This window comes from Pleurodeles waltl, chromosome 12, assembly GCF_031143425.1.
Source record: "Pleurodeles waltl isolate 20211129_DDA chromosome 12, aPleWal1.hap1.20221129, whole genome shotgun sequence".
Lineage (NCBI taxonomy): Eukaryota > Metazoa > Chordata > Amphibia > Caudata > Salamandridae > Pleurodeles > Pleurodeles waltl.
Genome location: NC_090451.1, coordinates 364,933,965 through 364,959,223, shown reverse-complemented (window position 1 = coordinate 364,959,223; position 25,259 = coordinate 364,933,965).

The window sequence follows — 25,259 nt, the reverse complement described above, 5'->3', positions numbered from 1 at the left end:
CAACGTTATTAGAGTTGTGCGAAATTAGGATTTGATTTTGTGTAGCTATGTGAAATCTTTGGCAAAATGACATGTAATTACGATAATTGCAAAACTAACATTTGGCACTGTATTTTGGTGTGAAATGCATCCTCTGGGCGCAAGGATTCATTTTGCTCTTTTAAAAAAAAAAACACAAAGCACCATAAACATCATCCACTCGAGCTTGTCATTTGTGTTGTACCTTTGTGTAAGCAGTACATTTTTAAACCGAATGCAGCATAATTACGCAATGTGGCATAACAGTATCATTTTGAGAATTGTGTGTGAAGGCTAATGTGAAAGTACCAAAAGTATGCAAATTATACCCGCATAACACATTTTTCAAATGTTTTATATGGTAAAGAGCTTCTCGACATGGCCCTAAATATGCACATCAGCAGAAATCGAGAAGACCTATATTTGTAAACCTGCCAAAACATTAATTTGCAATGGCCACTGCCTGTGCCTGGAAAAGCACAGATGGAGCCCAAGGAGGGGCACGAGCTGATCAGGACACATTTCTCTTCTTAAAAGCACCCCCAACAAACCGTGCTGCGAACTACCCTGCCCCCGTGAAAGGCAACACATTATACTGATAATAGTACTTGTACATTCATACAAAAAATGTAGGTTGAAAACAAGCACTGAATGCGTTAAACAATGATGCACGGTAATTCCTATTCATTTGAAAACCAAATGGATCCTGAGATAAACTTGTACTTCATCAGCTCGTGGGTTGCCTGGCTAGGTGTCACAAGCCTGTGTTATTTGTGTGTCTTTTATATTGCTGACTGATGACTTGCTGGGCAATGGGGAATGGAACGTGTGACAGCAGGCAGATAATAGGGCAGAGTTATGGTGTCTGCTGGGAAGACACTGGACTGTTCACTGCGATCCCCCATCTGGACCACCAGAAAGTGGACCTGGATGCGTGAGTTCAGTTCAGAAGGTTTTTAGCACAGCAGCTGGCTAGGGAAGGAGGCTGACTCAAGGAACGAATGGTGGAAAAACTAACAGTGCAGTGGTTATAGTATTGCTACCCCTATCCCTAGCGGATGTGAGAACAAGTGTGAGTTTGTAATACAATGCATGCATGCAACAAATTACACTGACAACGTTTTGTGGATAAAATTGTTGGATTAGCTGGGAGTTGCCAGATTGATGGCCAGAAACAACCCCTCACCCCCTTAAGGGGACACTGTATAGCACCCAGGCTGATGGCCGTCGCTTATCCTAAGTAGCAGCCACCCTGGAAGAAAGCATTATGACTGGTAAATTCAGGCTGGAATTTGCAGCCTATGCCCCTTTCCCTGTGCTTGCTTCACAATATGCTCACCAGGAGCTCGGCTGACTACTGCATCCACCATGTCCATCACAGAATGCCTACCCCCACAGAGGCCAGCCCTTTCTGCAGACTTTTAGGACCCTAAAGGGCAATACAAAGATGGTGGAGCACTCTCCACCTAAAGTGGTCTTTTAAGACCAAAACAGCAATCCATTTTACAGGGGAGCAACACCAGTATGCTGACCCCTCTGTGTTGCCCTGCAGGTGACATGGCCAGCTGAATTTCTGCTCATTTAAATTAAAAGTTTAAGAAGCCCAAGCATCACAGGATAGCGCATGAATGTCTAGACTAGTGATCATGCCAGCAGCGGCTGGTTTTACTGTGATAGGATCCTGTACTGTGCATGCTGCAAAATAAGCTCAGTTTACATCGCGATCAGCGGCACCTGGGGGCAGAGGAGGAGGCGGCACAGAATCAAGGGGCAGGAGCCCTTTAAAACTTGCAAAGCGTTTCTGCCTTGCGGGACGCGCGCGGGCGAAGCCCGGGCCAAGGGTGTGCCCGGAGGAGGCTGGGCTGGGCCCCCCCCTCTTTCATCTGTATTGCAACAATAGTAGGCCTCTCCCAAAAGTTTTTCTACTGGTATCCGGAGGTTATCACCCGGAGGGCTGTTTTCAAACAAGTTTAAAACAAGCACTCAGCTAACGAGTGGGACGCTGCTATTCCCCGGAAGAGGCTTGGCAGGCAGGGCCAGATACTTCAGTGGCAGGACATTCATCACACAAGTAAGGGAGCTATTCTTATTTTTTTTTCTTTTCTTCACCATTGTATTTTGTATTTTGTATTCATCTATTTTACGGGCATTTTCTTAACATGGGGAAAAGGAAGGCTATAGATTTACCAGCGCAAACCAAGGGTACTAAAATAGCAAAAAAATGCCCAAGTAGACCTTTGAATTTGGGCTCACCCAATAGGTCCAACCCACTGGATGAAATAGACTTCTTAGTCAAAGAAGTTGAGTCTATGTTAGGTACACAAACAACTATAGGGGTAAATAATCCAAAGAAAGGCCCCCCTAAGGATAGGAAAATCCCAGAGATATTTAAAAAGAAGGGGACAAGGAATTCTGTAGATGCTATAACAGGGGTTGATGGGGATGGGGGCCCGCATAACTGTAGGGGCCCCACCCCAAAAACCCACTTATAACATAGTGAGTCCTCCAGTATCCCAGGGGGGTCTCCCACATGTACCACACACACCAACTCTCCTTCCATTGACCCCGGTGATTAAGGTGGTCCCAAGCCTATTTTGTACTAATCGCTTTGAACCTTTGTTAGTAATAGAGGATTCGCCCGCTCCCACGAGTGTGTCTAAGTGCAAGTCAGCAGTTGGAACATCCAACCCTAGTGTTATCCCACTGATCTCCCAGTCCGAGTCGGAAGGCAAAGAATCTGCAGCTAGTAGAGATAACCTGGCTACAGTTCTTCAGAGAGTCGATGAAGTCAAGGGATTGGTTTTAGTATTAATAGATCTTATGAAGAGCAACCGTGCGCACCAGCACGGAAATAACTGTGCTTGTGCAGGGATTTGTAAGGTTTGTGGGGAGGCCAGGGGGAAATAAGCTTTTCCATCATCTGCCCCAACAAAGGGGGCTAAATCAAGGGATAATTCTTGTCTCCCCATTAGAGGGGGGACAGCTCTACAAGGGAGGGAAGATTACTGCTGTGACCCCAACAAAGATAATCCGAGGCCCAGAAGGAGGTCCACAAATGTACCTAGACACGGAGATCGTCAGGGTAATTGGTCAAGTAATTTAACTAGTGATAGAGCTAGAAGTAGGACCAGCGGACCTGACCTCCCAGAAACTGTCCACGAGGCCAGTTTTACACAAACCTCTAACAGGCCACATAAAATCCCCTAGAACAACATCACTTTTTCCCGCAACAATATTGAGAGTACAGTTATTAAAGAACGGGACCTGCCTACAAGTCATGGAACAAACAAAATCTATTTGACCAATGTTCCAAAACTATCGCCAGGGTCAGCTGAGAACCAAGCCTCTTTGATTAACAAAGTCATACATTGGATACGCTCCCGACAAAGTTGTCTTTCTGTTATTCGCTCTGATATAATATCGGCCAAGAGAAGCAGCATCCCAGGGACCAATTTTGATACAATAACTATCTATTTTGAAGATAAGACTATGGTGACACAACTAATGGATTTTGACTCTCGCACCCACTTGGATAGTGTAACAACTAGGGGGGGGGATAAGACTCATGTTACACCCACATAATTCTGGACCAGCCATGGGACCGGATGGATTAGATGGTTTAATTAATTCCCGTGGAGGTGCTGTACGAAAGGTAGCTACTGATCTTGGGTCGCTGCCTAATACTGTATGACTGACTACTGAATCAACGACTAATGTGACGGCCCGCTCCAACGTCTTACATCCAACGGGGATGATAAAGCACCATCATTAGACATCTGTAGTAATGACTTGAGCCCGGTGGATGCTGGATGTACAACCATGGTGATAAACCAAGATAAATATACGTTAGATCTTATGTCATGGAACATTGCTGGCCTGGCAAAGAAACTAGATGATAGTGAATGGGCCTCTTTTATTTAAAAAATAGATATATGTCTGTTTCAGGAAACTTGGGCAGAGGACGCTACCAATATAGATGGATTTCTCTCATTTAGTGCACCTGCTATACCTCCAGAGAAGGGGAGGGGCCGGGCGAAAAGTGGGCTTTTATTACTTGTTAACAAGAATCTGCAGTGTGACTATAAGCTTTTGGAAATTGATTCTGTAGATTTAAAAGCCATGTGTATCACGTTCAACAGAAGTTTATCAATTGTTATTGTTAATGCCTACATACGATCGGTCTCATATAGCTCTGAGTCCCATACCTTGGCTATTTTGTCCGAATTTGTAGGAAGCCTCCACCCCTCGACTATCTTAATTGTAGCTGGAGATTTTAACTGTACCTTCGAACCTTCTACCCTCATAAGTGATTTAACTGATGAAGAGGATGAGCTGTGGGGGATACCACAATTATCCACTACTCGGCCTTGCAAAAAATCTCGGGTGGCCATGCAATTAGCCACATTATGTTTAAAACATGGCCTTAGGGCCTGTAATGGTAGAACTCTATCTGATATGAACATCGCCCTAACATTCAAAAGGGGCATGTCTATAAGCACTATTGATTATTTTTTGGTCGATGTTAGGTTGTGGCCCCATTTGGTAGATATGAAAGTAGAAGTGAGATGTGATAGTGACCATTTCCCCTTGCTCCTTACCCTCTCTGGGGCAATGTTCAGGAGAACACTTAATAACTATGCTACAATAATCCCGCCACCATGCTGGAACAACAAATTTACTAAGATTACTTGGCCAAAAGTGATGTCCAACCCTCACCACATTAGAGCAATATATCAATTTTTTTTAAATAGTTTGGCTGAGTACGAAGACCAGGCTGTGGGGAATATTCCGATTCTCAAAATACATGACAGCATGACTATTCAGCTACAGGGGTTCTTTTACCAAGCAAGGCGGTCCAAGCCACATGAAGGGAAAGGGGCACGTAAGGGATGGTTCGACGAGAGGTGCTCAAAGGCTAAGTCTGGGTTAAGAGCAGCAGTAATGTCTGGCTCCCAGGGGGAAATTAAACAAGCTAGGTCCCTATACAAAGTAACCCTGTCTAATGCAAAAAAGCGGTGGGAGGATTCCCTGTGGCAGGAATTATTAGATGCTTCTAGAGAGAAGAATAACAAGCGTTTCTGGGAACTCCTGTCTAAAAGAGAAAATGGAGGTAGGAGTTGTCCCAGCAACCATATACAACCAGAAAGCTGGGTAGAGCATTTTACTACTCTTTATGCCCTACCAGAGGGCTCAATGGACACTAATGTGGTCCACTCTCCACGAAAGCTGTTGGATTCGAACCCCAGCACGGCCCTCCAAGTGGGGGCCCAGTGTGTCCCTAAGGGTTACCTTATCTTCAAAGTAGAAGAAACCCTTGAGGCTATAAATAGCCTGAAACCTGGCAAAGCACCTGGACCGGACAAGCTTCCTGGAGATCTTTATAGATCGGAACCAAATATCTGGTCCTGGTATATTAATGCCATTTCAAATAGCATAGCTGCAGGGGGACAAATTCCAGGTACATGGAAGGGGGCAGAGATCATACCCATTTATAAAAAAGGAGATGCTAACCTTCCAGCCAATTACAGGCCAATTAGCCTTATAGACAACTTACAAAAGATTTTCGCTAAACAAATTTTGCAGAGGCTAACCAGTTGGGTTGAGGAGTACCAAATCCTTTCCCAATTCCAGGCCGGGTTTCGTGCTAAAACTAGCCCGGTAGACCAGGTCTTTCGACTGGCCATATTGTATTGGAAATATGTTCTTACTGCCAAGCAGTGCCTGAATGTAGTATTTATAGACCTGCGATCTGCTTTTGATTTGGTTCCAAGAGCCAAACTGTGGGAAGTGCTGGGTAGATTGGGAGTCCCAGAGGACCTACTACTCCTGTTAAAACGATTACATGATAACACTTATGCCCAAGTGAGGTGGGGTGAACAAGGCGAACTGACAGAACAGATCCCAATCAGAAGGGGAGTTCGCCAAGGTTGTGTGCTAGCCCCCCCACTATTTACCTTATTTATTAATGAAGTAGTAAAGGCTGTGTCCATATGCCAGAACGATGCTCCCTCCCTGAACACACAAAAAATCCCCATCCTGCTCTTCAATGATGATTCGCTTCTCATCTCTAAGACACCAATGGGGTTGCAAATCCTTGTTGACCGGTTTAATTGATTCTGTAGCGATTATGGGTTGGAGGTTAATATTAACAAAAACAAACTGATGGTGTTATCCAAAGGACATAGGAAAAAAATTTCCATTCACATTGACGGAGTCCCCTTGAAAGAAGTTAGCTCTATAGACTACTTGGGAGTCAGGCTAACTAGTAAACTATCATGGGAAGAGCAGATCACAAAAAGTGCAGGGCTCCTACAACACAGAGCTTCATCCATACTGCGTTTTTATCAAAGCACCTCTACAAAAGTTGTTTCCCCAGCAATAAATATTTATATAGCTAAGGCTCAAGGTGCAGCCCTGTACGGAGCGGAAGTATGGGGTTTCTCTAACTGTAACAAGATTAGTGTGGGGGAAAACAATTTAGCAAGGGCTTTAATTGCATGTCCACGCACCACACCCCTGCTTCCCTTATTTTTAGATTTGGGGTTAAGCCGAGTAGCAGATCTAGCTATTTTAAGACCCCTCCTTTATTGGATCAGGTTATAGATAACCCCCGAACTAGATATATATAAGACCTCATTACTCGACCTATTAAAATGCCAAAATGCTAACACTCTTCCCTGGATTCGTCATGTGGCCCATTGGCTTCGGCTGTTGGGTCTGGGTGACTATTGGGAAAATCCCCATAAACTAGAGAGACTGCACAAAAACGTTTTAAAGCTAACTTATTGGTCTTATGTTAGGGATAACTATATAACCCACAAATCCCATGGTCGTTTAATCAATTCCTTTATTGATCTCAAATGGTCTCCAAAGTTTGAATCTTATTTGGATGTTATACCGGATTCGCAGGGCAAGAGCTTATATGCAAGGTTTCGTTTTGGCTCTTTGCCCTTGATGTCATTGACTCATAGGTGGGGGCCAACCAATCTTCCCGATATATGCCCTGCTTGTGGCAGCACTCTTGAAACCATTGAGCATTTTATGTTCTTTTGCCCAGCCTATGCGATTCCGCGATCAAAATGGATTCGCAATACTTGCAGGGCTGTGGGATTTAAGAACTGTTCCTTGGCTCTACAGGTTTTAAAAAGCCATAATTCAGCCGACGTAATTCTTTCAGTAAACAAGTATTTAGCAACAGCTTGGCGTATACGATGCCATCTCCAAAAAGCAATTTAAGGCTTCATTTCTTTTATAGATAAGTTTTAGAGTCTCATGTGTAATTCAAGTTTATTATTGTTCTAATGTTTTTATACCAATTTATAGATGTGTATTTATTTACTCAAGTATTATTTATTATCTCTGTTTTTATGTGCTTTTATGGTCATTGATCGAATAAAGCTGATGATGATGAAGCTCAGTTTACACTAAAAACAAAAAAAGGCACTGGCGAAACCAACAAATATTTGGCAAAGGCTGACAACAGCAACCAACAATTTCAAAAACACGAATGAAAGGAGGCATTAACTCATGACCCTTGGCACCAAGGAGCACAGAGCCAATGACTGAAATGGGCTGACCCACTGCCCCATGCTGTATATTGTGGCAGGCGGGAGCAAAGAGTGATTGACACTACATCAGACCAATGGATGAAGAGGATTGGCTGAAAGCCCCTATAAGTAATTATGTTATATGTAAATATTTTTGTAAAATTAAAAGATTTTGCCTAACACCAGGCATAAAAAAAGAAGTCCATAAACCAGCAATTAAAATGTCATGTCAACAAAGTAAATAGATGAGAGAGCACATACTGGCCCTTATTAGGAGTACTAGGATAAATGCCCATCACTATGTCAACATGTGTTTACATAGTATATAGGAATTAAGAGCTGTAATCATAATCATAATCACACACTCCTAGTTTTCCTCTGATAAATTCCGGCATGTCAAATATGCCGAAATTTATTGAGGGGGAAAAGACCTGGAAAAAGGCAAAACGTGGAATTTGGTGTGTTTAAAAACAGATTCCACATGCTTCTATTTTGTTGAAAACGTGCAACAGGAGGTATTTACAGCATGTGGTAAATACCTCACTCTGAGGTAATGGTATTTACCACGTGTGGTAAATACTCCAGCCTGTTCCCATAAACTTGTAATGAGGGCCACTGTCGCTGCCAGAACGAGGGTGCAAGCAGCAGGACGTTAGTATCTGGTAGTAATTGTCTTGTCTGTCCATGTGGTGTTGTAAATTCAATAAGTACTGTAAAAAACAACAAATATAAATATCTGTAGCAGTTAGGCACGCTTGATACTCTGAGATGTAATTACATTGAACAGGTACATAGTGATAGTGAAACGTTTAACAAAGATTCAATAAGGACACGTTCTGAAAAGGCAAAAATTGCGCTAGATAAATATAAAAAGTGGATTTTGAAAAAAAAAAATCGAGACCAATGTAACTGAGCAAGGTGACAAGTAGAATACAGTTTTCCACTAGTTAGTTTTCAGTGGGAGCGTTCCAGTTGCAGGGAGTCCAAAGTACTAAGAAGGACATAGTGCAAGCCTAATTTAAATAGTTTGTACCAAACATTTAGTCTTCTGTTACACAGCTTATATTATCGTTGGCAAATTTCGGCCTGCCCTGTTGGCAGACTCGCTATTGTCTTCAAGGGGCATAGGAATATCTGCTACTTTTACAGCTGTCTGTCAGGATAGCGACAGATTTGCCAACAAAAGTGGCTGAGGTCAGCAACTGTGGTGGAGAAATACTTTGGTGGAAAATTTACAATTGCATGTTGCTACTGGCAGAATTCCTGTCAGCAAAAGCGAACATTAGCAATGTACCCAAAGAACCAATATTTTTTTCTGTGGACCTTTTTCTGTTTCTAATAGTACCCTTTATTCCAAATGACACTCTGGAGCGAAAGCTCCATCTCACCTTGTTCTTAGGTCTCAGCCCACCAGGCAGCTCAGCTGTCTAGGTAAGTGAAAGACATCTTGAGGAGTTTCACAAAGTTGTCCTGGGAATGCATTCTGCCCACTGTTTGCCATCGGCTTTGTGGTTTTAACTCGTGTTTTCTTGATTTTCATTTACTGGCTGAGGGATCTCTGGGTTTATTTTCTGCCTCCCATGCCAAAACCTTATTTAAGGTATTCTTCCAAGAGCCCCTTTCTGTAAACAGGCCTGTAAATCATATTCTTATCTCTTCATATTTGCTGAGTTCACTTCAAAGTGAGATCATTTATAAGAAAGAGGAATGCAGAGCCCCCTGGTGCCCCTCCTATGCTCCATTTAGGAGGCTGTAACATAGCCCTTAATAATTAGCACATTATGTAACATGCAGATGACATTTATTTTTAAGCATGGAGAGATAAGTGACTTGCCCAGATTCACAGAAGGTTACAGCAGCAAAGCCATCTCTGCTTGTTTTCTGGTGATTCTGCAGGCCTCTGTTTGACTGGGAATACAAAATGTACAGAAATCTACATTTACTAGCCACATCCTTAATATGTAATGTGTCCAAGTGGCTAGTCCTACCAGTTTCACGTATGACATGTAGGCGCAGTTGGGAGTTTATGGGGACTTTAAAGTTAGCAGCCTAAAATAATAGCTACAGCTACAAAAACAAAAAGAACAGATGATGGGAGGAATGCGGAACAAATCCAACATTCACCCCCAGTCACAGATCTGGGTTTATTCCATCATTTTCTGTGCTCACCATGCTGCCCCAGTTTGGACCCAGCCATGTGCAAATCGGTCTTGACCCTGCTCAACTTAGAAAGAGTCCAGGCTGAACTGCCAAGCCAGGTCCTCCCTGGACCAGAAACAAGCATCCTCGGACGGGTTTCGGGGTATCACCCCTCGTCAGCCAGGTTAACTTGAATCCAGTGACCCAGTGAGCACAGGACCCACACCTCGGCATACTCTTCCCTCATAGGGTGACAAAAGCAAAAATAGCACATTCTAGGAGACTGTAATCTCAAATACCAGGCCAGTATCCCTGGATGAAATTCCAGCAATTACATTTTTTCTTCCCGGAAAGGGGAAAAACTAATTTGACCATAATATTTGCCCCTTTTCCATGTGCTTGACCCCCTTTCTAGAGAGAACTGCTGACATTTCCGCCTCCTCTGAGCAGGTGGTAAAGTGTGCGAGTGCCCGTGGGAAGCAAGGGGCCAGGGCATTCTTCAGTCAGTCCTGCTCTGCCCATCCTACTGCAGGGTGAGGAATGGGCCAGGCTTTACTTCTGCAAACAGGCCCAGGCTCTGCAGCATGAAACCGAGAGTCTGTAACTCTGGGAACGGAAATATTGGATTTTTAGTTTGCATACCAGATAAAACTGGGCAATGAGACACTGGGTGACTCATAATTACGACTCGTGAAATTCTACCCTGATTTAATGCTCTGGGTGAAAATCTGCCACTCATAATGAGGGCCTTAGAAGTAAACATGGGCCAAACTTTAGCAGTGCTGGTCGAGGTTATCCATTTTTAGGTCAGGTGTAAGTGTTCAACCATATGTATACTTTTGGTATACTTCTTATGGCTTAAGGCATTTTCATTTGTTGGCTGTAGTGTCCTTTAAAAATTCTTGCTCGTTATTGGTCAGTTCTGCCTTTTTCTCCCTCCTTTTTCTGTTTCCGAGAAGTGACCAACTATTATATTATTCAACTTTGGTTTCTTGATCTGGTGCTGTGACGGACTACTTTTGTCATTTCTTGGTTGCTCACTTTTCACTCTGTGTATGTTTTCGGTTGGTAGCTGCCTGCGTTTTATTGCAGCATTCCGTTCCTCCCACCTCCTCCCATGTCACTGACATTTGTTTTGGCTTTCTTCCAGTGCTGCCCGTATTTACCTCAGGCTCCTAAAATAGGCTTATTTTACAAAAGAAACACCTGTGCCTAAACATTTAGCTCACTGCTCACGGAAGCCACAATATGCCCTTTCTGGTAGAATGTAGCTAAACCTAGAAGCAATGATGTGAAACTTGCAGAGCCTCATCTGGAGTCTCTCTCCACGCCACCTCCCTGCCAGCCCCAGAGACATCTGCGCACAGGGCTTTGCATATCTCCTTTATTGGGGCCTTACATCTTCTCTGGCTGCTCTGCTATTGTTAACTTCATTACAGTTTTGTTGAAATGTGAGGAAAAAATGCTTGAAAGACTTCTTTTTGTTAACAGTAGCCACCAGTGACCACCCAAACATGCCAGGGAAAGACAGAATTGTGAGGCAGGGTTGAGCAATTTATATAGCAAGAAAAGTCCAGTTCTGAATTTACAATGCCAATAGCTCTACCTCAAGAAAATGCGAGACCTATTACATTGGAAATGCTTGTTCGGTCTTGCCTGTGCTGTCGCTTGTACATCTATTGTTCCTTAAAAAAAATCTAAAAGGGGCTTATGGCCCACCCATTACGTACAATTGGTAGAATTTCTGGTCACAGTCATTTCCTTTGTTTTTAGTGGTCAGCAGCAGTTCGCACTCTCATTTCTCTTGTAGTTATTGGTCGGCGACAGCTGGTTTAATTTTGCTGGTCTCGCTCGCTACATCTGCTTTTGTATTTGTATATCGCTTACTACCCCTGATGAGGCGTGGAGCATTTTGTTTTCCCCTTTTTTACATTTACCATTTACCCAAAAAAAAAACGCAACCCTCAGTGGTGCAGGGCAGAAGCGTCTAATACATTCAGGCAAGGAACATATTTGTTTACTAGTGCCCATGCAATCTTTTGTTCTTTCCGGACAAAGCAAGCTACAGTTCCTAGCGATGAGACTCTCGCACAGCTCCTCCAATGCACCTCATGTGTGATGTGCCTCTCATGTTCTGCTCCATTGCTGAGACTCTCATGCAGCTCTGCCAGTGTACCCCAGGTGTGATGTGCCTTTCATGTTCTGTTCCAGTAGGGAGACTCTCACGCAGCTCCGATGATGTGCCTCAAGTGTGATGTGTCGGTCATGTTCTATTCCAGCGCTGAGACTTTCACTCAGCTCTGTCAGTGTACCTCATGTGTAATGTGCTGCACATCTTCTATTCCAACGCTGAGACTCTTATGCAGCTCCACCAATGCACCTCTTGGGTGATGTGCCACTCATGTTCTGTTCTTTTGCTGAGTCCCTCATGCAGCTCCTCCGATGCACCTCATGTGTGATGTGTCCCTCATGTTCTGTCCAGCTCTGAGGCTCTCATGCAGCTTTGCTGATGCACCCAACATGTGATGTACCTTTTGTGTTCTGTTTCTGTGTGGAGACTCTCACGCAGCTCTGCCGATGCTCCTCATGTGTGACGTGTCGCTCATGTTCTGCTCCAGCACTGAGACTCTCAAACAGCTCTTCAGATGCACCCCATGTGTGATGTTCTGCACATCTTCTGTTCCAGGGCTGAGTGTCGCACAGTTCCACCAAAGCACCTCACATGTGATGTGCCTGCCGCTCATCTTCTGTTCCACTGCTAAGATTCTCAAATAGTTCTTCCTATTGGTGATGTGCCGTACATCTTCTGTTCCTGCACTGAGACTCTCGTGCAGCTCTGCTGATGCACAACGTGTGATGTGCCACTTCATGTTCTGTTGTAGTGCTGAGATTCCCACACAGCCCCTCCAATGCACCTCATGTTTGATATGCCTCTCATCTTCTGTTCCAGCACTGAGTCTCTCGTGCTGCTCTGTTGATGCTCCCTATGTGTGATGTGCCTTTCATGTTCTGTTCCAGTGTGGAGACTCTCACACAGCTCCACCAGTGCCCCTTACATGTGATGTCGCTCATGATCTGTTCCAGCGCTGAGACTCTTATACAGCTCCACCAATGCACCCCATGTGTGATGTGCCTCACATGTTCTGTTCCAATGCTAAGACTTTCACGCAGTTCTGTCAAAGCATCTCATGTGGGATATGTTGCACATCTTCTGTACCAGGGCTGAGACTCTCATGTAGCTCCGCTGATGCACCTCATGGATGATGTGCCGCTCATCTTGTGTTCCATTGCTGAGACTGTCAAACAGCTCTGCCTATGGGTGATGGGCCACACATCTTCTGTTCCTGCACTGAGATTCTCCCTCAGCTCCGCTGATGAACCTCGTGTGTGATGTGCCACTCATATTCTGTTCTAGTGCTGAGACTGTCACACAGCTCCTCCGATGCACCTCATGTATGATGTGCCTCTCATGTTCCATTCCAGCGCTAAGACTCGTATGCAGCTCTGCCAATGCACCCCATATGTGATGTGCCTTTCATGTTCTGTTGCAGAGCTGAGACTCTCATGTAGCTTCACTGATGCACCTCATCTATGATGTCACTCATTTTCAGCTCCAGCGCTGAGACTCTTACACAGCTCTGCCAATCAACCACCATGTGTTCAATGTCTCATGTTCTGTTCCAGTGCTGACTCACGCAGTTCCGTCGATGCACCTCGTGTGTGATGTCACTCATCTTCTGTTCCAGCGCTGACACTTTCACTCAGCTCTGTCGATGCACCTCACGTGTGATGTGCCTCTCATGTTCTGTTCCAGTGCTGGGACTCACACACAGCCCACTGATGCATCTCATTTTTGATGTTCCAGTTGTGCTTTTCCAATACTGAACCCAACTGCAGCTCCCCTGATGCCCCTCATCTCTGAAGTACAGCATCCACTGGCATTCTAGCAATGAAACTTACAAAATCGTCTACCACTGGACCTCGATTCTAATGTACCTAACCAACTGCTATGCCATCTGCCTATAATTTCTGATATGTATCACTCTCTGTTTTTGAAACACTAAGGCTGAAATAGAGCTCTTATGATGAACCTCATTCTTACATGCACTATTGAAACAGCAGAGTGGTGCATGTCAGAATGAGGTACACTGGAAGCACAATGTCCCAAACACAGCTCTGTCGATGCACTTCATTTGTGACATGTAGCACATTGTGCTCATCCAGCATTACTGTCCACAGAGAACTCCTCTGATGCACCTCATTTCTAATGTTAAACACTCTTGCTATTCCACCACTAAGACCTACATTACACACAGCTTTTCTGATGCAGCTCATTACTGAAACACAGCAGCTGCACCACTGGACAACATGGAAAAAACAACTGAAAAAGTTAACTAGTGCTAATATTTGGCTTTGTCTGTTTTTTTTAAGCTATGTTGTACGGCAGCGCTGTGCAGTGTGATTGAGAGTAAGAAAAGCCTATGACATGACCAGCGTAAACCAAATCTTGCCAAGCCAGTAGATCTTGCATAGGCAAGACCTACTGGCTTCGCCAATGCTTATTGTATTAAACGTTAAGCCTTCTCTCTAAATTAGTCCCATTAAGGATATAAACTGCTGCAACTATAAGTCTGTCCATACTGCTATGCTCTCAAAAACCTCACTAAAGCCTGCTTGAAAACATATATGTCATGAAGTGCTGTGTCCAAGTTGTAAGCAAACAGCCTTCCAAGATGTTGTTCAAAAGGGCAGCCTTACGTAGATATTATCAGCAGTTGTGATCCAAGGTACTAAAACCCATAACAAAAAGAATAGCTTACCCGTGGCATAAATACCTTTCCAGATAAAAAGGTCCAAAGCAGTCTTTAAATGGAGCATTAAAGATAGCCTAGCACTTCATGACTTCCAAGATGACATTTTGTAAAATGAATTGCAGAAAACCCCTCAGATGTTATGACTTCCTGTTGAGACCACCATCTTGAAATGGGTTCAGACAATAATGACTCCTATCTAATATGCTGACATGAACCATGCTATTGCTTCCAGCCCCTTGCCTCTTCCCATTCCAAAGAACACACAATCTGCCCCTCTCAGAAACCTGACCCAGCCATCTGAACCCTACTAACAGCATCTATAAGTGTTCCTATGTAAAAATCCAAAAAAGGATCTATTTCAACTCCACCCAATAGACCTAGGCTATTCCGACCGCTAACATGAAAATCACTAACCAATCTGGAAGTGTGCACTTAAGAGGTCAGCAACCATTCTCTGACCACAGGTCCATGTCCTTCCCCATACACCAAGTTCTGCAATAATGTCCCCATGTAGATAGTGTGATGGATCTTCTTTACCTCAAATCCTCTCTTCTTGTGGCAGGGCACTAAGAGATTGTGAAGAAGTGGCAGAGGGGAAAAATAGGTTTAATCAAGGATACAGGAAGGTGGGGGCGGGGCAAACAGCCGGACAAGATGGCCGCTTCTTAGAGCGGCTCCGATTCCCCCACGTAAAATTTAGCTTCAAAACATCTGAAACATGATCTGCTCACGGGCAGAAGGGCTCGTCGCCGGGTCCGTATAGCCCTGGGAACCTGTTAAGCGGTTCCGGCGCGACTTTGGATCAGTGCTGTGGTTGGGACCCCCGACACAGCCTACTACAAGACAGGAGCCTGAAGAGAGAAACGGCGGCCCAGCGACAGGGAGTTTCTGCAGATCATGGGCGCTGCCCAGAGCTGTCAACTGCAGGCCGGGGAGAACCGGAAGGTAGGGACTCCCAAGGGAGACCCATGTGGAGGATTGAGCCCCCCACAGCTCTGGAGCGTGTGGAAGGTGAATGGCCTGGGAGGCGGTGGTGGGCAGCTCCGGGTGGGGGCAACGGATTCGGGGATTGGGGCATTCCAGGGTCATAGCACCCCCCGTGGCGCTGATCAAGGTGCTGTCAACTTGGGCAGAGAGAGACGTGGTTGCTCTGGGAGGCCCCTTCCCTCGAAGTAAGCACCAGAGAGGAGTGCGCACCAGCCAGAGTGACAGAGTGGGCCGCCCTCCCTCACTCTATCTAAACATACACGCGGCAGTACACCGCTAGACACCACTTCAAAGTGGGGGACGAGTGGCATGGCAGGGAAAACAACAGGCTGACGGGGGTGCCTGGAAAACCCCCGGGTTGGGCGACCGTGAGTATTGTGGTGCTGCTCGTCCCCCCAATCTTCCCACTACTGCCTGAGGAAGGGACCTGGGGTACCCGGTGACTGGTGGCCAGGCCGTGACTGGAGGCAAGGGAGGACGCGGAGTCCACCAGTCCAAACTGGACAAGTATGCACTCCTGAAAGAGGTCCCTGATGCAGGTGCATCACTGGACTCCACTACTCCGGATCATCCACTGCCTGAGATGGAGTCCCTCACGCTACAAGACATCATGGTGGCTATACAGGGGGTTCGCACCTCCCTGGAAACAAGGATCGACTCGGTGTCAACAGAAATGTCACTGCTAAGGACAGACCTGCAAAATATGGCAACGTGAGTGAAAAACATGGAGGAATCACCTGCCGCCCTCCGGGGCGACACGAAGATGCTGCAGGCACAGGTGGGGGAATTGCATGCCCTGGCTACCACCCTACAAGCCCGTCTGGAAGACTATGAAATACAGTCACGAAGAAACAACATCCGCATTATTGGTGTGCCTGAACACACAGAGGGGCCCGCAGTAGACTTGTTTGTTGAGGATCTCATCCTCAATGAACTGCAACCAAGAGGCCTATCAAAGTTCTTCTCAGTGGAAAGGGCCCATCGCATCCCGGTAGTGGGACCACACCCAGGAGCGCCTCCATGACTAATAATAGCCTGGATCTTCAGTTTCCGAGACAGAGAAGTGATTCTGCAGACAGCCCGCAGTGCCCCTTTCATACAGGATGAAAACACAACTACAACCTCTTTTCCAGACTTCACCATGCATGTACAAAAACATCAGTGCAACTTTTTGGAGGTAAAGAAGGTGTTGCGAGAACGAGGCATAAAATATTCCATGATGTTCCCCGCTAAGCTGCGAGTGGTGGCCGAGGGTAAAACATGGTACTTTGAGAAACCACAAGACACTTTTGACTAGCTGGAGGGATGGTGTAAGGTAGGAACTCTGCAACGGAAGATGCACCCAGGAAGAAGTCGACAAGCAGCGGACAGACCTGGCCATCAAACAACACAGTAACATTCCAGAGAACACAGCAACTCACCGGAGCAGACTCAGACCTAAAAGGTCCAATAGGAAATGGGGGGGCTCGACGATCTTAACTCTTGAATGAGAGGTCTCCCAGGGGACTTCCCATATGGGAAGACTTGGTACCCCTTGAGCTTAGCAGCTTTGTACCACTCTGTTTATCAAGATGGTACTAAGCAGTGCCTGGACTGGACAGTCCTGCTATCACACACGGAGCAGCGGAAGCAGGGCCAGTGCTTTCTTTATGAGAGGCGTACATTGGGGACTTCTGAATGTTGGTAACTACCACCAGTAGTTGAACATGTTGGATTGGGGGGCACAGGCAGTCTGCAGGTTTGGGTGGGTGGGCAGTTTTAGATCCACCTTGCAGGGAGGGGGGGTCGGTTTGAATGTTGTTTTGTTTTGTTAGGAGAAGTGTTATCAATATATTCAGCAAGCAGCACAATTGATTGGATATGACACACAGCTCTTACTAAGGGTTGGTATACTGAGATTGGGGACCTGCCCCCTCACAATGCTTGGACACCCCCGGGTGGCGGGTTCCCCCTCTTCACCAATGATATCATCCATACCTGAAATTAAGTTGATCCTGAAAAGTAAATGGGTGACAAACTAAAGAGAGGAGTGGTACTCCAATATCTAAAAAAGGATGCCCCAGATGTAGTGCTCTTACAGGAGACACACCTACAAGGTAACACCTATCGAGCCTTAGATCACTGGGGATTCAAACCAATAGCACATGCGGAATACACCTCAGGTTCCCTGGGAGTGGGCATTCTAAAGCGAAAGACCTCACCCTTTAGGATTCAGAATACTTGGGCGGACCAATATGGGAGTTATGCAGCAGTTTTGGGACAATGGGAGAACACTATGGTCAATATAGTCTTGATTTACATCCCTCCGGGGCTACATGACACTGCCTTTGCCACACTGAGCACCCTCATACTCGAACTCCTGGAAGGGGAACTGTTGCTGGGAGGGGACTTTAATATGACGCACTGTGAGATTATGGATTGTTAGCCCTCCTAGGGGCCGGGTTTCATCGCCATTCCTTGTTGGAATTTCTGGGGGCCATGGGGCTGGTAGATGCGTGGCGCATCTGCCACCCACACAAGCTGCAATACACATTTCACTCTGGGGCCCACGGAAGCATGTCATGAATTGACTGTCCTTGTCCTTCCACACGTGACGCCCTGTATCAAAAAGATCGACCACTTGGCGAGATGCATATCGGATCACTCTCCGATCTGCCAGACATATGGGGGCCCACCTGTTTCGGAGCAGCGCCGGTTGGTGATTAACCCCTGGTACCTCCAAATTCCAATTATTTGTGAAAGTCTGACCATAACAGCAAAGCACTACTTTGAGGAAAATACAGGCTCAGTAGAGTCAGCACAGACGTTGTGGGAGGCCTACAAGGCAGTAATAAAAGGTCAGGGGACCTCACTGATTGCAGGCCACAAGAAAGATAAGAGGGCACACCTAGAGGCATTGGAGAAGAAGATTCCAGACCTAGAGGCCAGACACATGGGCTCGGGACAAGAGAGAGTGCACCATCAGTTGGCCTTGAAAGAGAAAGAGTTTAGGGATGTTGCGACAGACGCAGCCCGCTCACAATACACAGCGCAGCAGAGACGCCTATACAAAGTAGGCGACAGGGGTGGAAAGTTGCTGGCCCGGTTGGATGGCAAGAAAAAGGGGAAATCGATGGGTACCAGAAATCATGACTGACAGTGGGGACTGAGTGACAGGAGGGCGGCAGATCGCAGACGCATTTGCGGCCCACTACATGCAAATATATTCCCCTGCTTCGCCGACTACAGCACTCGAGCCTCGGGAATTGCTGGCAGATGTCGAACTCCCAGTCCTGTCTAAACCAGACAAAACTCTTATAGACCAGGAGATAACAGCAGATGAAATAACCCAAGCTTTATATGACTTGTCTACTGGCAAGGCACTGGGTCCCAATGGCCTCCCTATCAAAATATACAAACTTACAGCTACCACGTTTGCCCCACACCTCCTGATGATGTTTCTTGAAAGCCGCGACAAGGGAGTTCTACCCAGAGGTCAGAGGCTGGCTACCATAACGGTCATACTCAAAGATGGCAAACCGCCAGAGTTATGTACTTTAAATAGACCAATCTCGCTTCGCAACGCTGAAGTGAAAATCCTGGCTAAACACTTGGCCTCCCGCTTGGTCAAGGTGATCTCCTCCCTGATCCACCCAGATCAGTCTAGCTTCATGCCAGGATGAAGCACAGCCTTTAACTTGAGACGTCTTTGCGGCGTCCTAGGCTGGATGCCTCGAATCCATGAAGACGCCCTGGTCTTCTCTCTCGATGCAAGGATGGCCTTTCCATACGATCGAATTGTCATACCTATTCAAGGTCCTCCAGCAATTCGGCTTTGGGGCACGTTTTGTGGAGTGGGTGCGCCTCCTATACACCAAGCCCCTGGCTTAAGAAACAAGTAACCGTGAATAGAAGTACATCAGCACCATTTCGACTGCAGCAGGACACGAGACGGGGTTGCCCACTATTCTCCCCGATCTTCACCCTAGCTCTGGAACCTCTGGCGATCTGGATATGCGATGACCCCTTGATCCGAGGCGTGAAATGGACAGAGGACTGGGAGGACAGGATATCCCTATATGCTGACAACATCTTGCTATATGTAACGGACCCCACACTTCACAGAATACTCCATGTCCTAACGCAATTTAGCTACTACTCAGGTTACATTATCAATTGGGAAAAGTCTCCGATCTACCTTCTTTGCGGTGCGGCTCCGAGTCTTCCAGCTGAATGCTCAACCCAAATAGTGACAGGGGGGTTCCGATACTTAGGCATCTATGTCAGTATGGATCAGAGTACATTTAGAGCCCACAATTTGACACCCCAGCTGGCACACCTACAGAAAGATGTGGAATGCTGGCGATCCCTTCCACTGTCATTGCTAGGCAGGGAGCCTTATTTGAAATTATGGCTCTGCCTCGCTTTTTGCATGCTCTCCAGAACACATCACACCCCATCCCTGTCTTTTATTTCCAACACATTGATGGTGCGCTTTGCACCCTGTTCTGGGACACATAGGGGCCAAGTAGGAGAAAGATCTTCCACACAACCTGGTCTTTTTAATTCTGGGGACAGTAAGCAACATTCTGTCACATGATCGTAAATTTTTCCCTTGACAATAAGGAAAGCGCCTCTAAGATGAATAGCGAGACCCCTTTCCGATGAGTGCCTTATGAGTAATGCAGCAGATTTAAAAGATAATCCTACTACGGACAGGCAACCAGTGTAGGGAACGTAGTAGAGGGGCTGCTGATGTTCTCGCTGGCGCATTGCAAATAAGGTGTGCCACAGTGTTTTGCACCACCTGTAGCTTAGACATCAGAGAGTCATTTATAGATGTGAGTAAGCATTGCCATAGTTCAAGTGACTCATAATTAAGGCCTGAACCAGTGTTTTCCTGGAAGCAGAAGGAAGAAGGGGAAAATCCCACCTCAAAAGGTGAAGCAGATGAAAATAAAATCTTGTGGTCGTTTGGACCTGATCTGCCATTGTGAGAGGTTGATCCAGATAAATCCCCAAATTCTTCACTACCGAAGCGGGATTGGAAGCATTATAGAGTTCGGATGGCCGCCAATCTGATCTCCAGAGGTTAGGGGCCTTCCCAAATAGCATAATCTCGGTTTTGCTATCATTAACCTGGAGACAATTCTCAGTCATCTAGGCGACAATGGCTCTCAGACCAGCAACAAAGTGTTCCTTCAAATGACAACAATAATTGTGTGTTGTCTGCATAGGAATACATTTTTAACCTGTGCTGTCTGACCAGTTTAGCCAAAGGTGCTACATAGATATTAAATAGCGTGGGGCTAAGACACGAGCCGTAAGGAACTCCTTTGTCCAATTGCACGGTGAGTGATCTGAAAGGACCTAAGGTAATGTTTTGCATTCTATTAGTAAGAAAGTCCTCAAGCCATTTTAATGCCAGCCTGCTGATGCAACATTCCCCAAGTCTTAAAAGAAAGCGGAAGTGTGACACTGTATCAAAAGCTGCAGACAAAACCAGTGGTTATAATGGGACTGTTGTTGTCTAAGGAACGTCTAATATGGTTAGTAACAGTCACTCGAGTGGCAGGGACATAAAACTTGCCTCCAAGATAGTCCATAATCTGTTTGCTTATTAAACTTTCCAATAGCTTGCCCAATAAGGGGAGTAGTGAAATAGGACGATAATTGTTTGAGTCATCAGGTGCCGCGTGGAATGTCTTTTGAATAGGGATCACTAGTGCTGCTTTTGAAGCTGACGGGATATTCCTTCCAGTTACGGATAAAGTAAATAGATAAAAAACAGCAGGGGCAAGTATTTTGGATAAAGGGATTACTATCCTTGGTGGAGACATATCTGAGGAAGACCCATATTTAGCTAAGGTAAGGACCAGCTAGCTTGATTCTGGTGAAAAGGTGGTAAAGTGCTCAAATTGAGATAAACATGCTACATTATCATTATTTGTCACTCGATTCGTGCCTGTCTACCTTTTGTTCTCAAAATGAGAAGCTAGAGAATCACATAAGACTTGAGATTCCTGAATGGCTTGGCTTGAGTACAGTCCTGCAGGAGTTTAGGAATTTAAATACTTTTTTAGAAGAATTACCGGCTGAATTAATTTGATTTGCTATATAATGTTTTCTACCTTTTTTTAAGTTGCGGTGATAGTTGGTCAGGGCTATTCGGAACAATTACTTGGTCTTTGGTTCCTTAAAATGCCATCAGCGCTGTTCCAACTTTTTATAAGAGGCTTTTTCCTCTTGCAGTGCGGGGTTAAAGCAAGGGGCCTGCGGATTTGGTTGTATTTTAGTTAAACAGGATTTCAGAGGTGCCAAATTGTCAAAGTGCATTAGGATATTCGGATAGCCCTGCATCGATGTCAGTCACATTTTGTAAAGTAGGTGGGTGGGAAATCTCAGCAAAGGTGGAAGATGAAATCTTGGACCATTGTCTTATTATCCTTGGATCTGTACATTTGGCAGTCCTAGGCTTATAGATGCGCAAAATGTAAAAGTGAATGACGCATGATCTGACCATAGCAACTGATGCGCGCTGTCACAGTTCAGGGAAGTAAAATTATTTAAAAAAACAGGTCCAAGGTATGGCCTGCTTTATGAGTGGGACCTGAGACTTTTTTTAATTAAGTCAACCGAGGCAAAGTCAGTCAGGAGCTGAAAAACCTCAGAATCTTGGAGGTTCTCGCCTTGATAGGTAAAGTCCCCTAGCAATACAAACTGTTGGGAGGCCAGGATGTGAGGTGCAATTAGTTCCCTGATCTTCTGACTGAATAGCTTTTTGAGCCAGGTGGTCGACAGATTAAGGCCCCATGGTCACTGTCACTAGCAGAGAGTTCAAATTAAAAAAATAAAACATTTTGCCCAATCGTCAATGAGAGAGTCTATTAGTGATAATTTAATAAAGTCCTTGAACACAATAGCTATACCACCACCTGCTCTATCCTTTCTGTCTACCCTAATCATGCGGTATTTGCGAGGAAGATCTGTCGTTATGGCTGGCATTGCTGCAGAGTTTAGCCAAGTTTCTGTTAGAAAACCTATATCTGGCGAGAAGGAGTAAAGTAGGCCCCAAAGTTCAGACGCATGTTTTGGTCGGGACCTAATGTCAATAGGAAAATTTTGCCTAGGATGTCTCAGAATGAGTAAGAGCATTGGTTGCAAAGTCTGATGAATCAGAGCCTGTGGAACCGGGTTGCTTGAGATGGCAAGTCGTTAAATCAAAAACCCTAGATGATAGTTGTGGGGCTCCATCCATGCTCTGCCATTTGCAGTGTAGGCAAGTAATAGTGCCAGCTAAGTTGTTAGGGAAAACATGGTCACAGAAGCTCACCTTCTCAAGATGTTCCAACACCAGCAAATCGTCCGCAATGTAAGTAATTCTATGAGCCAGCCTGCAATGTGACCCAAAAGGTGCTGCAGTCCTGGATCCTGGCAATGCCGGGGTGCAGATGGGCTTGCTTCTGGCGTACCATTGGCGTGTCTGCGCCTGCATTGGCCTTTATACTGGCCTAGAAAGGGATCAACTAGCCTGTTAACCTCAGTCCAATCAGGAGATGAGTGTTTCAAAATTAAGGCTTTCTCCACAACAATTGGTATAAACCATGGTGGACTGGATACCGTTGGCTTCATGTAAGTCAATATTAAATCAAATTAGAATCCAAATAGTAAAAGAAACAATGATAAAAATACCCATTTTAATCGCCACTAGCAAAAAGCAGCGCGTCTGTACCTGCATCGGCTTTTATACTGGCATAGAATGCGAACAACTAGCCTGTTAACTTCCTTGCGCTACAAGAATACAAAGGTGCAGCGGGTCGTTATGGGTCGTTATGGAGCCTGACTCTGAACCCATGCCTCTACCAGAGTGAATGTACCAACAGAGGCTCCATTATGTTTTTGGCTGCAACTCTGAACAAGTTACACCCCCCCTTACTAGCCAGTGGGCTTGACAGTTACCCTGAGAAAAGGTTTGACTCACCACTTGGGCCACCAACGTAAGAGACTGCATCATTTGCAGTAGTGGGCCAACAGACAGCTGGGGTCCTGGATTCACAACTGCCTTCTGTCAAGACCAAAACAAATGTCTAATGGAAATCTTACAGCCTGGGACAGCCACCTCTGTGCACTTTCTCCCCTTAAACGATGTCCTCACCAACACCTTGATAGGCACTTGGTCAAAGCCTTGTTCCTGCTCACCTGGGAATAGGCAAGTGGCCAAGTGACACATGCTGGACCCTGGTGACCCTAATTTTCTTACTAAACATCCTACTCCAGAAAGCCTTGTTGTTCAGGCTTCAACCTGTATAGTGTACCCCAATTCACTACCCATGACTCCAACGGATAGGGAGTCAAAGAGGATCAAGGCACTTAACAAACATGTTTACTGGATTCCCCTCTGGGATATAGCTTGCAAGAATCTTGCCAGCAGTCCCAGGAGACTTTAGGGCTTCTTTGGGTCAGACAATTTATGATGGACATGACGCTGCCAAATATGTCATTCGTACTGGCCTAGATATTACTCACTGTCTGGGAAGGGAGGTTGGCACCAGAGTTGTACTCCGCCAAAACATGTGGACGTGTTCCACATGATTTTCTGGAGACGTACAAGTATCTTGTGTGTTTGCCCGTTGATGGTTCACTCGTTTTAGGCGAAAAGCCTATTGTGCCTTGGAGTGTTTTAAAGAAAGTAGAGCTACAGTGCATTCCAGAGTCTGTTGATTTCTACCAAGCAATTCCCGCATCAGTTCAAAAAGTTCAGAGGTTACCCCAGAGGTCTGCTGTATGGGCAAAGACAGTCTATCCAAACAATACAGCAAACACTCAGGCCCTCATTACAACCTTGGCGGTAAATCCCACTTACCGCCGTGCTGAAGGCCGCCAACATACCGTGGCCGCAGTGGAAATCCGCTACAGGTATTACGACCCACATCTCGTAATCTGCCACTATACAGACACCCACACAAGTCCGCCACACCAAAGGTCAGTGATAAACCGGCGATATCAAAACCCACACCGTCACGCCAACAGGAATACGCCCACACTATCATGACCCACGAATCAACGCAGCGGTCTTTCAACCGCGGTAATCCATTGGCGGTACACACCGCCGCGCTCAAAATACACACACACTTGCAAAACACAACCACATTGGACATTTCAAAATACACATACCTGATACACATACACACACCACACCCGCACACTCACAACACTATAAAACACACACCCACATTACCCACAACCCCTTACAATGACATTTTTGTGAAGAAGCAGAGAGAGAGAATATCAAACACTACACCAGCATCCACAAGCACACAACACCGTCACTCATACAACATCCACGAACCTCAAACAACGCACCCCAACACAGCACATCACACAGCACAACAAACATCACCTCACACATTACCCACACCACATCATGGCACCTCAAAGACGCCCCAGGTTTTCTGAGGAGGAGCTCAGGTTCATGGTGGAGGAAATCATCCGGGTAGAGCCTCAGCTTTTCGGAGCACAGGTGCAGCACACCTCCATTGCTAGGAAGATGGAGCTATGGCGGAGAATCGTCGACAGGGTCAACGCAGTGGGACAGCACCCAAGAACACAGGATGACATCAGGAAGAGGTGGAACGACCTACGGGGGAAGGTGCGTTCCGTGGTATCCAGACACCATGTAGCAGTACAGAGGACTGGCGGTGGACCCCCACCTCCTCCCCCACAACTAACAACATGGGAGGAGAAAGTCTTGGCAATACTGCACCCTGAGGGCCTC